The sequence below is a fragment of the Sapajus apella genome, unplaced genomic scaffold (assembly GCF_009761245.1).
Source record: "Sapajus apella isolate SASKATOON/1434 unplaced genomic scaffold, GSC_monkey_1.0 scaffold32, whole genome shotgun sequence".
In the NCBI taxonomy this organism is placed as follows: Eukaryota; Metazoa; Chordata; class Mammalia; order Primates; family Cebidae; genus Sapajus; species Sapajus apella.
In genome coordinates this window covers 17172486-17191735 of record NW_022436972.1, presented here as the reverse complement: position 1 = coordinate 17191735, position 19250 = coordinate 17172486, and the positions used below count along the sequence as shown (strand labels likewise).

General features: G+C 35.2%; 1 protein-coding gene and 1 non-coding gene across 3 annotated transcripts in view; both read left to right on the top strand.

Annotated features, from left to right (window-relative positions):
• Positions 1–19250, top strand: part of FNDC3A (fibronectin type III domain containing 3A) — a 198404-nt gene that overhangs the window by 10495 nt on the left and 168659 nt on the right. The gene's annotated exons all lie outside the window — the stretch shown is intronic.
• On the top strand, positions 1596–1702 carry LOC116562560. The gene has a single exon (XR_004274014.1). It is a non-coding gene; the product is annotated as a U6 spliceosomal RNA (small nuclear RNA).

Below are 19250 nucleotides of genomic sequence, written 5' to 3'. Positions count from 1 at the left end.
GTGAAAAAAGTGAGAATTGTACTAGTGATTTGTAACCTTTATAACCACAACTCAAACAAGACAAAGTGCTTTTTATTTTCAGAGTTTCTGTTATAAAAACCCTTTTCAAGTTATAATATTGAATATAATTGTTTTCAAGACCCATATATCTGGATATTTTGATCCTTACCTTTAATATTAGAACTTAATATTTTAAGACAGTTGATGATAGAGGTCAAGAGAAAAATCAGAAGCTTGAGAGGAAAGTAAAGAGATGGAGGTTTTTGTTTGTTTGTTTTTTGTTTTCGCTTTCTTTTGGGAAGATTTTTTTAAAAAGAAGGTGAGGGAAGATGAGTATGTTTAGAAGTTTTCTGTTGTGAATTTAGTTGCCAGTGTGTTACTGTGGCCAGAAAAAAATACAGAAACTGCAGTTTTAGTCTTCAGTTCAAATTCACACTGGTAGATATAACCAAGAATTTGAAGTTCTACAAGAGCAAAGTTAATCTCTAATATAAAAACTAAAGTTTTATATAATACTTCTTAAAAAAAAACCGTAAAATAGTTGGAGGTGAAAACAGGATTGTCCCAGGTGTAGTTGCCTTTTGGCTCTAAAGGGTAGCCTATGTGCTCCACAGACACTAGGTACCTAAAGCTATATGTGGAATTTAAGAAGATGTTACTTAAAAAGAAAAGGCTGGCTCATGCCTGTAATCCCAGCAGTTTGGGAGGCTGAGGCGGGTGGATCACCTGAGGTTGGGAGTTCAAGACCAGCCTGACCAACATGGAGAAACCTCATCTCTACTCAAAATACAAAATTAGCCAGGCATGGTGGCGGGTGCCTGTAATACCAGCTACTCGAGAGGCTGAGGTCGGAGAATTGCTTGAACTTGGGAGGCAGAGGTTGCAGTGAGCCAAGATCTTGTCATTGCACTCCAGCCTGGGCAACAGGAGGGAAACTGTCTCAAAAAACAAAAAGAAAAAGAGAAAGAAAAACTGATCTAGGTGCACACTATCAGTCCTTTAAGGGATTGGGGTTGGTTTCTTGGAAGCAGCTCTTTCTCTCTTGTTTCCATAGTTTCCTGACTAGAAGTATCTTCTTGATCAAGATTTCTTTTGAAGTCTATTTTAACAAGATTTTCATGTTAGTATTAAGGTATAATTTGTTAGTGGGAGAATGGGGACTGTATCTCCTAAATGCTGAATTAAATTTAAATTTAGTATATCTGACTAAGAAGCTTAAGGACAGTGGCTCTGAATGCTCCCTTCCCTTTTAAACCTTTTTTCACTTAGTAGGCATAAAAGAGTGAGGCCCATCCATCCTACCCACACTACCCTTTCCTTCTTTCCAGTGGATATGGGATTGGAGAAGAATAAGATAAATAAATTATAGTAAATTTGTTGCTAACAGTCTGTGTAAATTATTAATTTCTTTGTAAGTATATGAATACTTTCATTAGGTTAAATTGTTGATATTTTAAAGGTTTCTACCTGAGTGGCAATTTCATATGGTTTGACCTATTACACTATAAAACTATGGCTATAATCTCTGCCCTATATATAAAAATGTTACTGAACTTACACAAAAATATACTGTAACATTTAAATAGCATGCATTTGTGCTTGCTATGGCAGCACATATGCTAAAATTGGAATGATGCAGAGAAGATTAGCGTGGCCCCTGCGCAAAGATGACATGCAAATTCATGAAGAGTTCCACATTTCTCAGACTTTAAACCAACAAAGGTGAAAAACAAAGAAGGACATTACATAATGGTAAAGGGATCAATGCAATAAGAAGAGCTAACTGTTGCACCCAATACAGGAGCACCCAGATTCATAAAACAAGTTCTTAGAGACCTACAAAGAGACTTAGACTCCCACGCAATAATAGTGGAAGACTTTAACACCCACTATCAATATTAGATCAATGAGATAGAAAATTAACAAGGATATTAAGGACTTGAACTCAGCTCTGGATCAAGTGGACATAGTAGACATTTACAGAATTCTCCACCCCAGAGCATAAATTCATGAACAGTATATCACTGATGAAATGTACAACATCCAAGCAAAATTGGAATGTTTATGAATACCTTTAGCAACAGTTAAAGCCAAAAATATTGTTATTGCAGATATGCATCATTATACACTAAAGGGTTACACAACCTTCTTCAGAAACTAAGTTGCGTATGAGAATGATAAAAACCAAAATGTAGTAATTTGTAATTTAAAAGCTTGTACTATGGGTAGGTGCTGTGTGGCTCCCACCTAATAATCCCAGGACTTTGGGAGGCTGAGGTGGGAAGGTTGCATGATCTCAGGAATTTGAGACCAGCCTGGGTAACATAGCAAGAACTTGTTTTTACTAAATAATAATTAAGTAAGCAAGCAAGCCAGGCATGGTGACATATAGCTGTAGTCCCAGCTACTCTGGAGGCTGAGGTGGGAGAATCACTTAAGCCCAGGAGCCTGCAGTGGGCCATGATTGTGCCACTGCACTCCAGTCTGGGTGACTGAGTAATTTATTACTTAAAGTTGTCAGACTTGAAAACCCTAAGTGTTCAGCAAAGTACTGATAAAAATATACATTTAAAGAAAGTACCCAGGGCTGGGAAAGAGCCAACTAAAAACATTGTATAGAGCAGTATCCAAGCTCACACAGGGCCAGAAGAAGAGCCTGTTTCCACTAGCTAGAACAGAAAGCCTGATAATTCACAAGGCATTCAGTAGAGTACTCTGGAGGGTTTTGCATTAGTAGTGGGTAATAGTTACAGATTAAATGCAACTCTGTTTTTGCCTAACCATGTTAAAACCAAGTCCCAAAGGATCAAACTATGTCCTAGTCCCTTAGCCACATCTTAGAACAAATCTTGATATTATTTATAGGAATACAAAAATATCCAATAGCCAAAAAGAAAGTTCACAGTATCTTACATTCAGTTCAAATTACTGAATCTGCAACGAAGCAAGAAAATACAAACCACATTGAGAAAAATTAATCACTTCAAATTGGCCTTTAAATGATACTGATGATAATAATCATTAAAACAGTCACGACTGTTGGAGAAACTAACAAAAAGATTGAATATGTTAAGTAGAGATACTGTCTAGATTAAAATTATGTGTCAAAAATATACTACATGGGATTAATGACATGTTAGACTTTGTCAAAGGAAAGATTAGTGTACATGAACATAAAGCAATAGAAACTATCCAAAATAATGCACAGAAGAAACAGAAGAGAATTTGGAGAACTGAAAAAGCATTTGAAATAATGATCATTTTCCAAAGTAGATATAAACTATAAACCAATAAGCACAACAACCATAAGAAAGATGAATACAACTCTACTAAGGCACATCATAATCAAGTCACTTAAAATAAATGATAAAGAGAAATCTTAAAAGTAGCCAAAGAGAAACAGAACAAAGATAAGGGTGACATCAGATCTCTCATTAGAAACAATGTAAGCTAGAAGACAATGAAGCAATATCTTTAAAACATTTTTTTATAAAAACTGTCAACCTAGGACTTTTTACCCGGTCAAAATATCTTTCAAAAGAGAGGCAAAATAAAGATTTCAAATTTACAAAAGCTGAAAGAATTTATCACTTTCAATCCTGAACTAAAAGACATGATAAATAGAGTCCTTCAAGCAGGAGGAAAATTAAACCACATGAAAGCTTGGTCACAAGGAATTCAGAGTACTGGAAATGGTAACTACCTGGGCAAATATATAAGATTTAGAAAAAAATTATTATATAAATATCTTTAAAAGACAAATGACTATTTAACATAAAAATGATAACAGTTGCCATGTGTGGTAGCCTGTAATCCCAGCACTTTGGGAGGCTAAGGCAGGCAGATTGCTTGAGCTTAGGAGTTTGAGACCAGCCTGGGCAACATGGTAAAACCCCATCTCTCCAAAAAACAAACAAAAATTAGCCAGGCGTGATGGTACGTGCTTCTAGTCACAGCTGCTTAGGAGGCTGAGTTGGGAGGATCACTTGAACCCAGGAGGTAGAGATTACAGTGAGCTGAGATCACCCCACTGCATTCCAGCCTGGGCAATAGAGACCCTGTCCTCCCCTTCAACCCTCTAAAAAGTGATGACAATTATTGTGAGGTTTAAAACATGTAAAGGTAAAATATACAATAATAATATCAAAAATCCCAGAGAAATTGCAGATTTATTGTTATAAGGTTCTGATATATATTCCTGAAGTAGTATATTACTTGAAGGTAGACAATAATAAGAAAAGACACATATTGTAAACTCTAAAGAAATGGCTCAAGTAACAAAGTTGTAGTCTATAAATCAACAAGAGAGAGGAGATGGTATAATAAGAAATAATTGAAAATGAAGCAGATAAAGAGGAAAAAGGGGACAAAGAACATTTCAAACATATAGCAAGATAGTGATGTAAATCCAATCATATCAACAATCACATTAACATAAATAACCTAAACACCACAGTTGAAAGTCAGGGATTGTTGGATTCAATTTTTTAAAATTAAGACCTAAATATATCACATCTACAAGAAATCCAATTTAAGTAAGTTAAAAGAAAGGAAAAAGATAATACCATGCTGACACTATCCAAAATAAAACTGAGATCACTAAGTTAAACCAGAAGTTAGGGTACAGAACAAATAATTATTACCAGGGATAAAGAGGATTATTTCATAATAACAAAGGGATTAATTAAGAGGGCATACAATTCTAAATGTTTATGCATCTAATACAGGAACTTGCCTGGGCGCAGTGGCTCACACCTGTAATCTCAGCTCTTTGGAGGCTGAGGGGGTGAATCACTTGAGTCCAGGAGTTCAAGACCAGCCTGGGCAATGTGGTGAAACTCTGTCTCTACAAAAAATACAAAAGTCAGCTGGGTGTAGTCCCAGCTGCTAGGAAGGGTGAGGTGGGAGGATTCCTTGAACCTGGGAGGTTTAGGCTGCAGTGAGCTATGCTCATACCACTGTACTCCAGCTTGGTGACACAGCAAGACCCTGTCTCAAAAAAAAGAAAAAAAAAAAAGAAGAGAGTGTTTCTTAATGTATGTTAGAACTTTACAGAGAAATATAGATGCTCTTTAATTCATGATGGAGTTATGTCTCGATAAACCTGTAGTAAGTTAATAATATGTCAAAAATGCATTTAATTCACCTAACCTACTGAACATTGTAGCTTAGCCTAGCCTATCTTAAATGTGCTCAGAACACTTACATTATCATATGGTTGATGAAAAAAATCATCTAACACAAAGCCTATTTTATAATAAAGTGTTGAATGTCTCATGTAATTTATCGAAATCTATTGAAAATGGAAAACTGAATGGTTATATGAATACTTGATATATGGTTTCTACTGAATGTTATCTCTTTTGCTTCACAGTAAAGTCCAAAAATTGTAAGTTGAGCCATCATAAGTTGGGGATTGTCTGTACACAAGTATGTAATTTTAGCAGAGATTTTAGTACCCTTCTCAATAATTAGTAAAACAAGTAGAAAGAATGTAAAGCCTAAAACGTTGAAATTTGTTAAATAAAACGTAGGAGAAAATCTCTCTAACCTTTCATTAGGTGAAGATTTCTTAGGTACAGCATCGAAAGTACCATTCACAAAATGACAAATTCATAAATTGTACTTTATCATCATTTAAAACTTCTCTTGGCAAGACATTGGTAAGAGAATATAAAAGCAAGCCACAGGCTGGGAGAAAAATATTTGTAAATCACTTTTCTGGTAAAGGACTGCTATCCAGAATACATAAAGCACTATCAAAATGCGATAATAAGAAAACTGTCTAGTAACTAAATGGGCAAAATAATCCAACAAATATTCAACCAAAAATATACCTGGTTGTCAAATCAGCACATGAAAACAATGTCATTAGTCATGGCAATGCAAAGGCTCCAGTTTACAAATGGTTAGTAGGAAAATTTGAGGGATGACAGGTAAGTTCATTATCTTGATTATGGTTATAGTTTCACAAGTGTATTTATGTGTCAAAATTTATCAAATTGTACACTTTAAACATGTGCAATTTGATATATGTCAGTTATCCCTCAGTAAAGCTATTTCAAAAACCAAGAGTAGTTGACACATTGTATTAGGTTGGTGCAAAAGTAATTGTGGTTTTTGCCATTGCTTTCAATTAAAAGTACCATTTGCACCATTAAAAGTAATGGCAAAAACTGCAATTACTTTGGCACCAACCAAGTATTTATGATAACTACTTGGTGCATGTTTGTTTAATAGCTTTAACTCATTACTCTGCCATTTCCCAAGAGTATTTGACAGTTTCAATTTTTTTTTTTTTTTTTTTGGGAAGGAGTTTCGCTCTTGTTACCCAGGCTGGAGTGCAATGGCGCGATCTCGGCTCACCGCAATCTCCGCCTCCTGGGTTCAGGCAATTCTCCTGCTTCAGCCTCCTCAGTAGCTGGGATTACAGGCACGCGCCACCATGCCCAGCTAATTTTTTGTATTTTTAGTAGAGACGGGGTTTCACCGTGTTGACCAGGATGGTCTCGATCTCTTGACCTCGTGATCCACCCCCCTCGGCCTCCCAAAGTGCTGGGATTACAGGCTTGAGCCACCGCGCCCGGCCCTCAACTTTTTTTAATCTTTAGGAAATAGCAATTTCAATCTGAGGATAGTGTATCATACTCTCCTAGTATATTGATTTGACCATAATATTTAAAAGCAATTAAAAATTCTTCGTTAAACTTGATTCCTTTACAAATACTTTTATCCTTAGGTCAGTATTTTTATCTGTTTCTAGTTCAAGGATAAGAATGTATTCACATCTGGTATGAGTCCTTCAAGAATGAGGTATATACCTTACATTGTTATCAACTAAATCCTTATTATCAGTTAGTACTTAACGTAAAAATTTGTGTAGTCTTAGATTTGTATGGTCCAGAAACTAACTGCATCAGCCTAACCTGGAAACTTATTAGAAATGTGATTTACAGGGCCCCACCACACACCTATTGAATTGAATTGCTGGGTGTGTGGCCCAGGAATCTGTTTTAATAATCCCTACAGGTGATTCTGATACATACCAGGATTTGAAAGTGGTGGTCTTAAGCAACAGTAAGACTTTAGATTTTTAGATACTTATAGTAGTTTCATTTTAAAAATCTCATATGATAGCACACTTACGATTTGTACATTTCTGGTAAAAGGAATTTGGCAAAAAGAATTTTTTAATGAAGATTTGTACATGTCATCATATGTGAACTTTTTTTTTAAAGAACTAAAATATTGAATGCTAGTTGCACATGCCAGAAGTGTTTAGAGGTGAAGTGTACTGATGTCTGCTACTTTGAAGTCCTTTAAAAAAAGATCACTAGAGAATTACATGCAATTAAAACATGTCAATTTTAAAGCCTAGGTGACAAGTATATGGGTGTTTACTGTTCAGTTTTTTCGGCTTTTCTGTAGATTAAACAAATTATCATAATATAAAATCCTTCCATTACCCCTTTTTATATTTTTGATCAAGAGAGTGAAATGTGCTCAGAATGTGCTCTTAGACAAAATAACGGTAGATGGTAATGAAGTTTTAGTATTTTAACAGCAATTATGAGTAAAAATATAGAAAACTGTGTTTCATTAGATGGATAATACATTTGTTAATCTTAGAAATTGGGCAGAGATTTTTCTAATCAAATTAAAATTAGATATTAAAGTGTGATCTTGTTAAAGTTCTTTACCTCCATTGACTGTCTCTTCATATATATAGATGAAAAGATTCATCAGTTATATATGATCTAGTTAAAGTCAGTTTTAAGAACAGATACAAATTACTGATTTTTTCAGACATTAAAAAAAGACTAATGTGGTCTTCAGAAATTAAAAAAAATCACTTACTTTTAAAACATTATTAAAGTCATGACAATCAAATGGATAGTACTTAGATTAAAAGAGATTTTTAAAGACGTGGCAAATAGTAGTGTGCGCATCTAATATGAATCCTGATTCAAACAAATTTTAATAAAAATTAACAAGACAATGCAAAATTTGAATACTGACTACATATTTGATGAATATTTGATGAATTATTAATTCATCAAATATGTACTCAGTATTCAAATATGATAATTCCTTATTTAATAAGGAATTATTAAAGTATGTGTATGATAATGGTTTGTAATTATGTTTTAAAAAGGAGTTCTTTCAGAGATACATAATTGAAAATTTGCAAATGAAGTTTTGGAATGTCCTAGATGTGTTCACAATACTACAAGACAGGAAGTGGGGTGTAGATGAAACTAGACTGATCATGAGTGGAAGCTGGGTGATGAGTACATGGGGTTCATTATATACATTATGTTTACATTGGTGTATGTTTAGAATTTTCCACAATAAAAGGTTTTAAGAAAGGTAAAGGTTAATTTACCTCTTACAGCATGATCTGAGAACTGAATCATTACTTATTACAGTTTTCAGTGGGAAAATATTTTCCAACTATATCCGACTTCAAAACAAATAGTACTAAGGTCTTAATATGTTGCCCAGGCTGGTCTCAAACTCCTGGGCTAAAGTGGTCCTCCTGCTCCAGCTTCTCAAAGTGCTGGGATTACAGTCATGAGCCACTGGCAAGGATCAAAGGCCTTTATACTTATTTTTTTTTTTAAACTTTCAGATATATCTGAATTCTAAAAAAATACTGCAAAACAGCCTATTTCTTAATTGAGGACTGATTTATTTTATTTTACTATTTTTTTTTTTTTGGCATAACACTCTTAGTTGCAGCCTGTTTTTGTACCAAATCTTACACTGTTTCTTTTCTACTTCCAATATCCAAAGAAATGAAAAAAGTGAGCATGAGGGAAAGAAAAGGAACTGGAATAAGCATAAATGTTTTGAATTATAAAAAGTTTTTTTTAAATTTAATATCTGTCATTGAAAATGATTCATAGCACTGTCTTCTTCCCATCCTTCCCCCTTCTTACTTTCTCTACCAGTAAACATTTCTTTTATAAATCTAGAAGAAAAAAGCAAGATTGCCTATTATGTCTTTATAAAATTTCACATTAACATATGAAAATTTAAGGTGAACTGAAATAATCCATATAATTATATTTTTAAGAGCCATTTTTCTGCAGTACAGTTGATATCAAAGAGGGTAATTCAAAGAATTAGTCTTGGCAAAAATATGAAATAACCTAATATCCTATTCTTATTGTTAAATATAGTCTATGAAATACTTGTTTTAGGTTTCTGATAAGAAATGATAGGATAATTTCGCAGAGAGGTTCCCATGACTTTCATCTCAGGAAATTTCACCACAAATTATTTCAAATACCTTTTTTTAGTCTAATATAGTCAAGTTTAGAAGATAAAAAATCCAGGAGTTAAAAATGTTACAGAAGTCTAAATTGGAAAAGTACATTTTAGGATATCAGTTCATGAAAAAAATTAGTAATTTGGATAATGTCCAAGTTCAAGCAAATTTATTTAAATTCTTCTGAAAGGGTATTTAGATGGCTGAGAAGCCAGGTATGTGTGATTGCTTGTGGCTCTTCAAGACTATTAATTTTTAGATCAAAATTTTGATGGTGGTAAATGCCCATTGATGATAGACTGGACAGGGAAAATGTGGCACATATACACCATGGAAGACTATGCAGCCGTAGAAAACGGTAAGTTCGTGTCCTTTGTAGGGACATGGATGAACCTGGAAACCATCATTCTCAGCAAACTGGCACAAGAACAGAAAATCAAACACCACATGTTCTCACTCATAGGCAGGTGTTGAACAAGGAGAACACATGGACACAGGGAGGGGAGCATCACACACTGGGGTCTGGGGGGGCAAACTAGGAGAGACAGCTGAGGGTGGGGAGTTGGAGAGGGATAACATGGGGAGAAATGCCAAATATAGGTGATGGGTAGGAAGGCAGCAAACCACATTGCCATGTATGTACCTATGCAATAATCTTGCATGTTCTTCACATGTACCCCAAAACCTAAAACGCAATAAAATATATATGAAAAAAATTAAAAAAATTGTTGGTAGTATAAATCATATCCATATTACCTTGAGAAATAGAGAAAATTGGTTACCATAATCTCACTGTCTTCTTACAATTGCTACTGTAATTTTAATATTTTTACCTAACATCATATGTATGTTTTTAAATACTCCTAAATTCTAGAGTTAAATGACTAAAACTCTGGAGTACAGTCAGCCTTCCATTTCTGGAGTTCCACATCCATGTAGTTAATCAACCATGGATCGAAAATATTTGGAAAAAAATGGATTGTTGCATCTGTACTAAATATGTACAGACCTTTTCTTCTCATTCCCTAAACAATACAGTAACACTGTTTACATAGCATTTATATTGTATTAGGTATTATAAGTCATATAGAAGAGATAATTTAAATTATACAGGAGAATGTGCACAGGTTATATGCAAATACTATGCCATTTATATAAGGAGCTTAAAGTTTTGTGGATTTTGGCATCTTTGGGGATCCTGGAACCAATCCCCTGTAGAAACCAAGGAACAACTGCATATGATAGGCTTGTGGTTTCAGATATGGCTCTGGAGACCTATAGTTTGAATAGACATGTCAATAAAACCTCATCAAAAGACACTGGATTTCGCCTGGTGGCAGTGGCTCACACCTGTAATCCCAGCACTTTGGTAGGCCTAGGTGGGCGGATCACTTGAGGTCAGGAGTTCCAGACCAGCCTGGCCAACATGGCAAAACTCCATCTCTACTAAAAATCCAAAAAATTAGCCTGGTGTGGTGGCAGGTGACTATAATCCCAGCTACTCAGGAGGCTGAGACAGGAGAATTGCTTGAAGCAGGAGGTAGAGGTTGCAGTTAGCCGAGATCATGCCATTGCACTCCAGCCTGGGCAACAAGAGTGAGACTCTGTCTCAAAAAAAAAAAAAAAAAGACATTGGATTTTCAATCTAAATGTGCATATTTTTCCTATCAGTACTTCAGTTATGCTATTGCTGTAATCCAAAATGTAATCCTGCTTTGCATTTTCCTACGTGTTTTTTAGACAAAAATAGCTTAAGTTTCAAATCCCAGGCCAAGCCTATTCTCATGAGCTATTTATCTGAGTTTTTAGGTCTAAGCTATTGTTATCACATATATAACAAATCTAGGTGGAATTGACAGATATGAATAATAAGGTTAAGGAAAAAAACTAGCAGAATACATGTGTAAGGAAACAAGAACAGATTAAGAATTATGGCAGCAACTGAATGAGAAAGCACCTAATAGTGTTATGAGCTGAATGTTTGTGTACCCCTCAAAATTCATATGTTGAGCCCTAATCACCAATGTGACAGTATTTGGAGGTGGACCCTTTGGAGATAATTTGACTTAGATGAGGTCCTGAGGGTGGAGTCCCAATGATCGGATTAGTGTCCTTGTAAGAAGAAGAGACCCGAGCTCGAATGCTCTCTACCTATGGATAGGAGGAGAAGGTAGCCATATGAGAGCCAGAAAGAGGGCTCTCACCAAAAAGCCAACCATGCTAGCATGATGATCTTGGACATCTTGGCCTCCATAACTTAAAAATCATGTCTCTTGTTTAAAGCACCCAGACTATGGTATTTTGCTATAGTAGCCTAAATTGAGTAAGACAGTAATTGGTACTGAGAAATGGGGAACTGCTACAACAAGTACCTAAAAATGTGTAAGTAGCTTTGGAACTGCATAATGGGTAGAGGCTGGAAAAGTTTTCAGGTGCATCCATTAAAAAAAAAATGCCAAGATTGCTGCAACCAGACTGCCAAGGGCAGTTCCAGTGAGGGCTCACAGAGAAAAGAGGAGAGCTGGAGAGAAAGCCTCCATCTTGAGGGAGCACACGTAAAAATAATCATGAACAGAATGTTGTTTGAAACAAGGGTGATAGGCCAGTTTGATAAGGTCTCAGATGGAAGTGGGAAGCATGTTTTGGATGATGGAGAAAAGGCAATACTTGTAATAAAGTGGCAAAGAATTTGACTGAATTATGTTTATATTCCAGTGTTTTCTAGAAGGCAGAACTTGTGAATTATTAAATTGGGTATTTAGGTAAAGAGATTTCTAAGCCACGTGTTGAAGGAGCAATTCGATTTCTCTTCACTGCTTATGTAGGTTCAACATCACTAGTTTAAAAACCTGAAACCTAAAAAGCTCCAAAATCTGAAACAGAATTCCGAGTTTTGACACAATGCCACAAGTGGACAATTCCATAATGTGACGGATTGCAGTTAAAATAGTCAAAACTTTGTTTCATACACAAAATTATTTAAAATATTACATAAAATTACCTTCTGGATATGTAAGATGTATATAAAACGTTAATGAATTTCATGTTTAAACTTCAGTTTCATTCCTAAATTATTGCATTATGAGTAGGCAAATATTCCAAAATCTGAAAAAAATGTGAAATCTTAAACACTTTTGGGCCAAGCATTTTGGATAAGGAATACTCAACCTATAGTAAAATGTAAGAAGAGAGAAATTAATTGAAAAAAGAATTATTAAGCAAAAAGTCACCAGAACTTAAAGATTTGGAAAATTCTCAGCATGTCCATATTGTAGAAATGAGAAAGAAAATTTGGAAGAGAACATCAAACGTGTGGCTGGCTGACCATTTGCTAAGGAGATTAGTGTTGGTATGAACCATGGACCTAATCAGCCATCTCAACTGAAGCCAGGAATAGAGACGGATTATATTAGCAGAAACACCGCCAGCCGAGATGAAAGGAAATGAACACAGGATGGAATGAAGGAAGGCTGTGATCATGAAAAATCATTTCAGAAAAGGGAGGACTCCAAAGGCAATTCAGAGGTCATCAGGGCTGCTCCTCCCACTACAGATCCAAAGTGCATGGGCTCAGAGGGCAAGGCTGCTTCCATCTCAGTTGTAAAGGGCAGGACTGGCCTGCAGCAGAGCTTCATGAGAAGGTCCCTACGAGAGCAATACATGGGCAGGGCCACCAAGCAGAAGGTACCGGTCACCTCGCTGAGCCATGGGAGTTATGCTGCCATTTCAGTGTCTGGAAGGCAGGACCATCACCCCAGTGGATATGGAAGGCAAAACATTGAATCAAAGATGATGATCTCAAGCCTTAAGATCTAACAGCATTTACCTTGGTAGGCTTTGGACTTGTTTCAGATATGTCATCCCTTTTGTTCTTCTGATTTCTTTCTTTTGGAGTGTGAATATCTGTCCTGTGCCTGTTCCACCATTGCCTTTTGCAAACACTTAACATAACTGGTTTTACAGAAGCTGGAGAGGAATTTTAGCTCAGGATGAATCATACCTCTACCTTCACCCATATCTGATTTAGTTGATATTTAGATGAGACTTAGGACTTTAGAGTTGATACTTCATTGAGTTAAGACTTTGGGAGTTGTTGGGATAGAATGCAAAGGACATGAATTTTGGAAAGTCAGAGGCAGAATATTATAGACTGAATATTTGCATCTATCCAGAATTCATATGGTGAACCCCTAATCCCCAAAATGATAGTATTAAGAGGTGGAGACTTTGGGAGATAATTGTTGAAAATAATTAGGCTTAGAGGAGGTCATGAGGGTGGAGCTCCCATGATATGATTAGTGTTCTTATATAAGAAGAGTAAGTGACATAGAGCTTCCTGTCTTCCTCATGTGAGGCAACAGCAAGAAGATAGCCATCTGAAAGCCAGGAAGAGGATCCTTACCAAAAACCAAATCTGCCAGCACCTAGATCTTAAACTTCCCAGCCTCCAGAACTGTGACAAATAAATATCTGTTGTTTCAGTTATACACTCTGTGTTTCTTTTTTAAATAGCAGACCAAGCTGAGACAGTTTGTAAATGTTTTCTCCCATTCCATAGATTGCTTCTTTACTCTGTTGATTGTGTCTTCTGATGCACAAAAGTTTCTTAAGTTTGATTAAGTCCCATTTGTCTGTTTTTGCCTTTGTTATGTGTGTTTTTGCTGTCATATCCAAGAAATCATTGCCAAATCCAAAGTCATGAAGCTTTTCCGCATGTTTTCTTCTAGAAGATCTACAGTTTGGTTCTTAATATTTGGATCTTTAATCCATTTTGAGTTAATTTTTGTATATAGTGTAAGATAATTCAAATTCATCCTTTGCATGTGACTATCTAGTTTTTCATACATCATTTGTTGAAGAGACTGTTCTTTCCTCATTGAATGATATTGGCACCCTTGTTGAAGATTTATTTCTAGAATCTCTATTTCACTAGTTTGTTGTCTTGCTTTATGACAGTACCACACAGTTTTGATTCCTGTGGCTTTGTAATATGTTTTGAAATTAGGAAGTGTGAGTCCTTCAACTTTGTTTTCTTTCAAAATTGTTTTTGCTATTTGGGGTCCCCTGAGATACTAGAATTTTAGAGTGGATTTTTCTTTCCCTGCAAAATAAGCTATTGGGATTTTGATACAGATTGCATTGAATCTGCAGATTGCTTTGGATAGTATGGAGATCTTTAACAATATGAAATCTTTTACTTCATGAGCATAGGGTGTTTCTGAATTTATTTGTGTCTTTAATTTCTTTCAGCAGTGTTTTGTAATTTTCAGTGAATGGCTTTCACCTCCATGATTAGGTTTATTTCTAAGTATCTTATTCTTTTGGTTGCTATTGTAAACGGAATTTTTAAAATTTCTTTTTCAAATTGTTCATTGTTATATATAGAAACAATGGATTTTTATGTACTGATTTTGTATTCTGCAACTTTGCTGAATTCACTTATTCTAACAATTTCTTATGTGTGTATGTGTGTGCGCGCGTGCGTGCACGCACTACCTATAAGATTATATTACCTGTGAGCAGAGGTAAATATGATAGGGTTTTCTACATATAAGATTATGTTATCTGTGAACAGTGGTAATTTTAATTCTTCCTGTCCAGTTTAGATGCCTTTTCTTTCTTTTTCTTGCTCAGTCGCCCTGGGTGGAACTTCTAGTACCGTGTTGAATAGAAGTAACAAAAGTGAGCAAGCATCCTTGCCTTTTCCTAATCTTAAAGGAAGAGTTTTCAGTCTTCCACCATGGAGTGTGATCTTTCCTGTAGGTTTTTCTTACATGGTCTTTATTATGTTGAGGTAGATTTCTTCTAGTACTAGTTTATTAAGTGTTTTTTATTATGAAAGGGTGTTGAATTTGTCAAACGCTTTTTCTGCATCAATTGAGATGATCATGTGGTAACTTTAACTTTTAAAAATAATTTTTGAAGGATAATATACATAAAGAAGTGCATACATAAACAGTATACAGCTTAGTGAATAACTTAATGGCAATCATGACATAATAGCCCCCCAGGTCAAGACATAGAACAGTACCGTCACCCCAGGTAATGCCTTCATGCTTTTGCCCATGTTCTCATCCTTTCTTTCTTTTCAGAGGCAACCACTGTCCTGACTTTAACATGATAAATTGGTTTTATCTGTTTTTGTACCTCCTGTAAGCAAAATTACGCAGCGTGTATTCTTCTGTGTTTTTCACTCACATTGGGTTTGAAAAATTTATCCATGTTGTTTCCTGTATCACTAGTTCATTAAATTTCATTGCAGTATATAGTCCATTGAATGAAACAATCACAGTTTATTTACAAAGGACATTTATGGCCGTTAACAAGTAATGGCTTCTATGAACCTTCTTGTATCTATCAGGAATCTAATAGCTGGATATATTTTTTTTTTTAATTGCATTTTAGGCTTGGTGGTACATGTGAAGAACATGCAAGATTGTTGCATGGGTACACACGTGGCAGTGTGATTTGCGGTCTTCCTCCCCTTCACCTATATCTGGCATTTCTCCCCATGTTATCTCTCCCCAACTCCCCACCCCCCACTGTCCCTTCCCTGTTTCCCCCCAACAGACCCCAGTGTGTAGTGCTCCCCTCCCTGTGTTCATGTGTTATTGTTCAACACCTGCCTATGAGTGAGAACATGCGGTGCTTGATTTTCTGCTCTTGTGTCAGTTTGTTGAGAATGATGGTTTCCAGGTTCATCCATGTCCCTACAAAGGACACAAACTCATTGTTTTTGATGGCTGCATAATATCCCATGGTGTATATGTGCCACATTTTCCCTGTCCAGTCTATCATCGATGGGCATTTGGGTTGGTTCCAGGTCTTTGCTATTGTAAACTGTGCTGCAATGAACATTTGTGTGTATGTGTCCTTATAGTAGAACGATTTATAATCCTTTGGATGTATACCCAGTAATGGGATTGCTGGGTCAAATGGAATTTCTATTTCTAGGTCCTTGAGGAATCGCCACACTGTCATCCACAATGGTTGAACTAATTTACACTCCCACCAACAGTGTAAAAGTGTTCCTAAGTCTCCACATCCTCCCCAGCACCTGCTGTCTCCAGATTTTTTAATGATTGCCATTCTAACTTGCATGAGATGGTATCTCAATGTAGTTTTGATTTGAATTTCTCTAATGACCAGTGATGATGAGCATTTTTTCATAAGTTTGTTGGCCTCATATATGGCTTCTTTTGTAAAGTGTCTGTTCATATCCTTTGCCCACTTTTGAATGGGCTTGTTTTTTTCTTGTAAATCCGTTTTAGTTCTTTATAAATTCTGGATATCAGCCCTTTGTCAGATGGGTAGACTGCAATAATTTTTTCCCATTCTGTTCGTTGCTGATTCACTCTAATGACTGTTTCTTTTGCTGTGCAGAAGCTGTGGAGTTTGATTAGGTCTCATTTGTCTATTTTGGCTTTTGTTGCCAATGCTTTTGGTGTTTTGGTCTTGAAGTCCTTGCCTACACCTATGTCCTGAATGGTTTTACCTTAAAGCTGGATCATAACTAGATCATAGAAGATGCATATGTTCAATTTTGGTAGATAATGTCAAACTTTTCCTAAGTGATGTTTATGAATTTTCATTTCTGTTCCAAATGAGTTTGCCTCCACAGCCTCATTACCACTTGGTATTGTGACTCTTTTTCATTGCCTTTTGTTGGCCTCTTGCATTTCCGTTTTTTTTTTTTTTTTTTTTTTTTTTTTTTGAGACTGAGTCTTACTCTGTTGCCCGGGTTGGAATGCAGTGGCATGTTCTCAGCTCACCGCAACCTCAACCTCCCAGGTTCAAGTGATTCTTCTGCCTCAGCCTCCCAAGTAGCTGAGATTACAGGTGCCCGCCACCACATTCAGCTAATTTTTATATATTTAGTAGAGACAGTTTTGCCACGTTGGCCATGCTGGTCTTGATATTCTGACCTCAAGTGATCTGGCTGCCTTGGCCTCCCAAAGTGCATGAACCATTGCACCTGGCCACATTTCTACTTTTGTGAAGAATATATCCAAGTCTCTTGTCATTTTTCTATTGTTTTTTTAAAAATAAATTTGTAGGAGGCTGGTATATATTCAAAATATGTGTTGTATATGTTGTAAATATCTTTTTTCAATTTGTGACTTACCTTTTCATTCTCTTAAAGCTTTTTAAAATAAATTATAGCCCTTAATTCTAATGAAGTTCAGTATATCGGTTTTTTTCCTTTATAAGAAATATATTTTATATCCCATTTAAGAAATCTTTCTCTGTCCCAAGGTTATGAAGAGATTCCTCTGTGTTATCTTTTAGAAGATTTTCTTTGGTTTAACCTTTTGTAGTCAGATCTGCAATCTCTCTGACATTTTAAAACAACATTGTTTAATTTGACAGTAATTAAAATATCAGACTTACAAAAAAAGTTGCAAGAATAGTACAAAGGTATCCAGGTTTTTTTCACCCAGAGTCTGCAAATGTTTATTTATTTATTTATTTATTTATTTTGCAAGCTTCCACATGTAGCACTGATCCAAACATTAATATTTCACATTATTACTACATAAATAAATGTTGATATTATCAACAGTGCTATGCCGGAACTATCTTAACTTGTGTACAAAAGTTCATTGTTAAAATTCAGGAATTTGCAGGTCGATTTCTAAATGATTGGTAGTTTGAAGTGGGCTGTGGCAGGGAAGTATTTACTCTGCAGACCTTAACACATGCTGTAAGTTATTCTTTTTAAAAACACATCAAGTACTACATTATAAAAATAAGTGTGTAACTAAAACTAAGAGGCTGTTTGCAGTCACAAGATAAGACTAGAATGTAGAAAGTGAGTAGTAACAAAATTAGAAGTAATTTATTGAAGGAAGAGGCTGACAGTATTCTCTACACAAGGAATGAAAGGAATGTCTGGGTTTCTAAATGCCAGTATTTGAGTTGCAGAGTAAAAGTTTTGAATTTGCAAGCTTAAATAAAACCAACTACTTTGCATGTAGGGTGATAGATATGGCCATTCAAGAAACCAATTTATAAATGAAACTTTAGTGTGTTCTAGTTTTAAAAAGACTAAAATTAAAGATAATACCTTAGGCAAATTGACCAGTGGGTTGAAAATTTTAAAAAGGTAATACCTTAAGTGAAATGGTAATATTGAAATATAGCATGTGGCTCTATACCCAATATCTAATAGCACTAGTATTGGAATTAACTTGAAGATTCAGAAGAAAATCTGTATTTCTATTTGTAAAGCTACCAGTACATCTCTTGAAACCAAACTGGTTGTATCTTCATTGTTACATTTTTCAGTTTAAATAATAATGGTGTCCTGAAGTTTTAGCTAGACACAGTATATAGAATATTGCAATTAGAATAAAATGACAAAATCTAAATGGCTCAGTGGTGTTTTTTTAAAATTTATTAAGAAAATTGAATTACCTACACAATCTCTCCTATTAATCCAAAATTAGTTTCCTAGAAATGGTTCTTACACTAACTGTTGTGAATGCAAGTGGGAGAACTAATACATTTACTCTTTCTCCTAATTGTTTGTGTATTCCACAGAGCATCATTATTTGACAAGACTTAAAGTACTTAGTGATTTTATTGGACTCTAAGTAATATAGCAATACAGGTTATGCCAGAGTTAGATTTGCATTAGTATATATATAAACATTATGTTTAAAGAATGTGCATTTTCATGAGACAGTTAAATAATATAAAATGTCTCATTTTTTATTATCGTGGTCTTAATTATGAAATCTTCAAGTAGATACCTATACTGAATAATTTTTAAAACCTTATAGTAGTTATTATATATCTACATGAAAAATTACTTTCAAGTCAAGTTCTGAGTTTCTGCAAAGATTCAAGACTTTAAAATAAATATGAATTTAATCTCTTACAAGAGTTAACCCTCTTGACACTACTGAATTGTAGAATGTTGTAAACATTCCAAAATGTTTATTTTACTTTTCAATATAGATTCAATTAATTT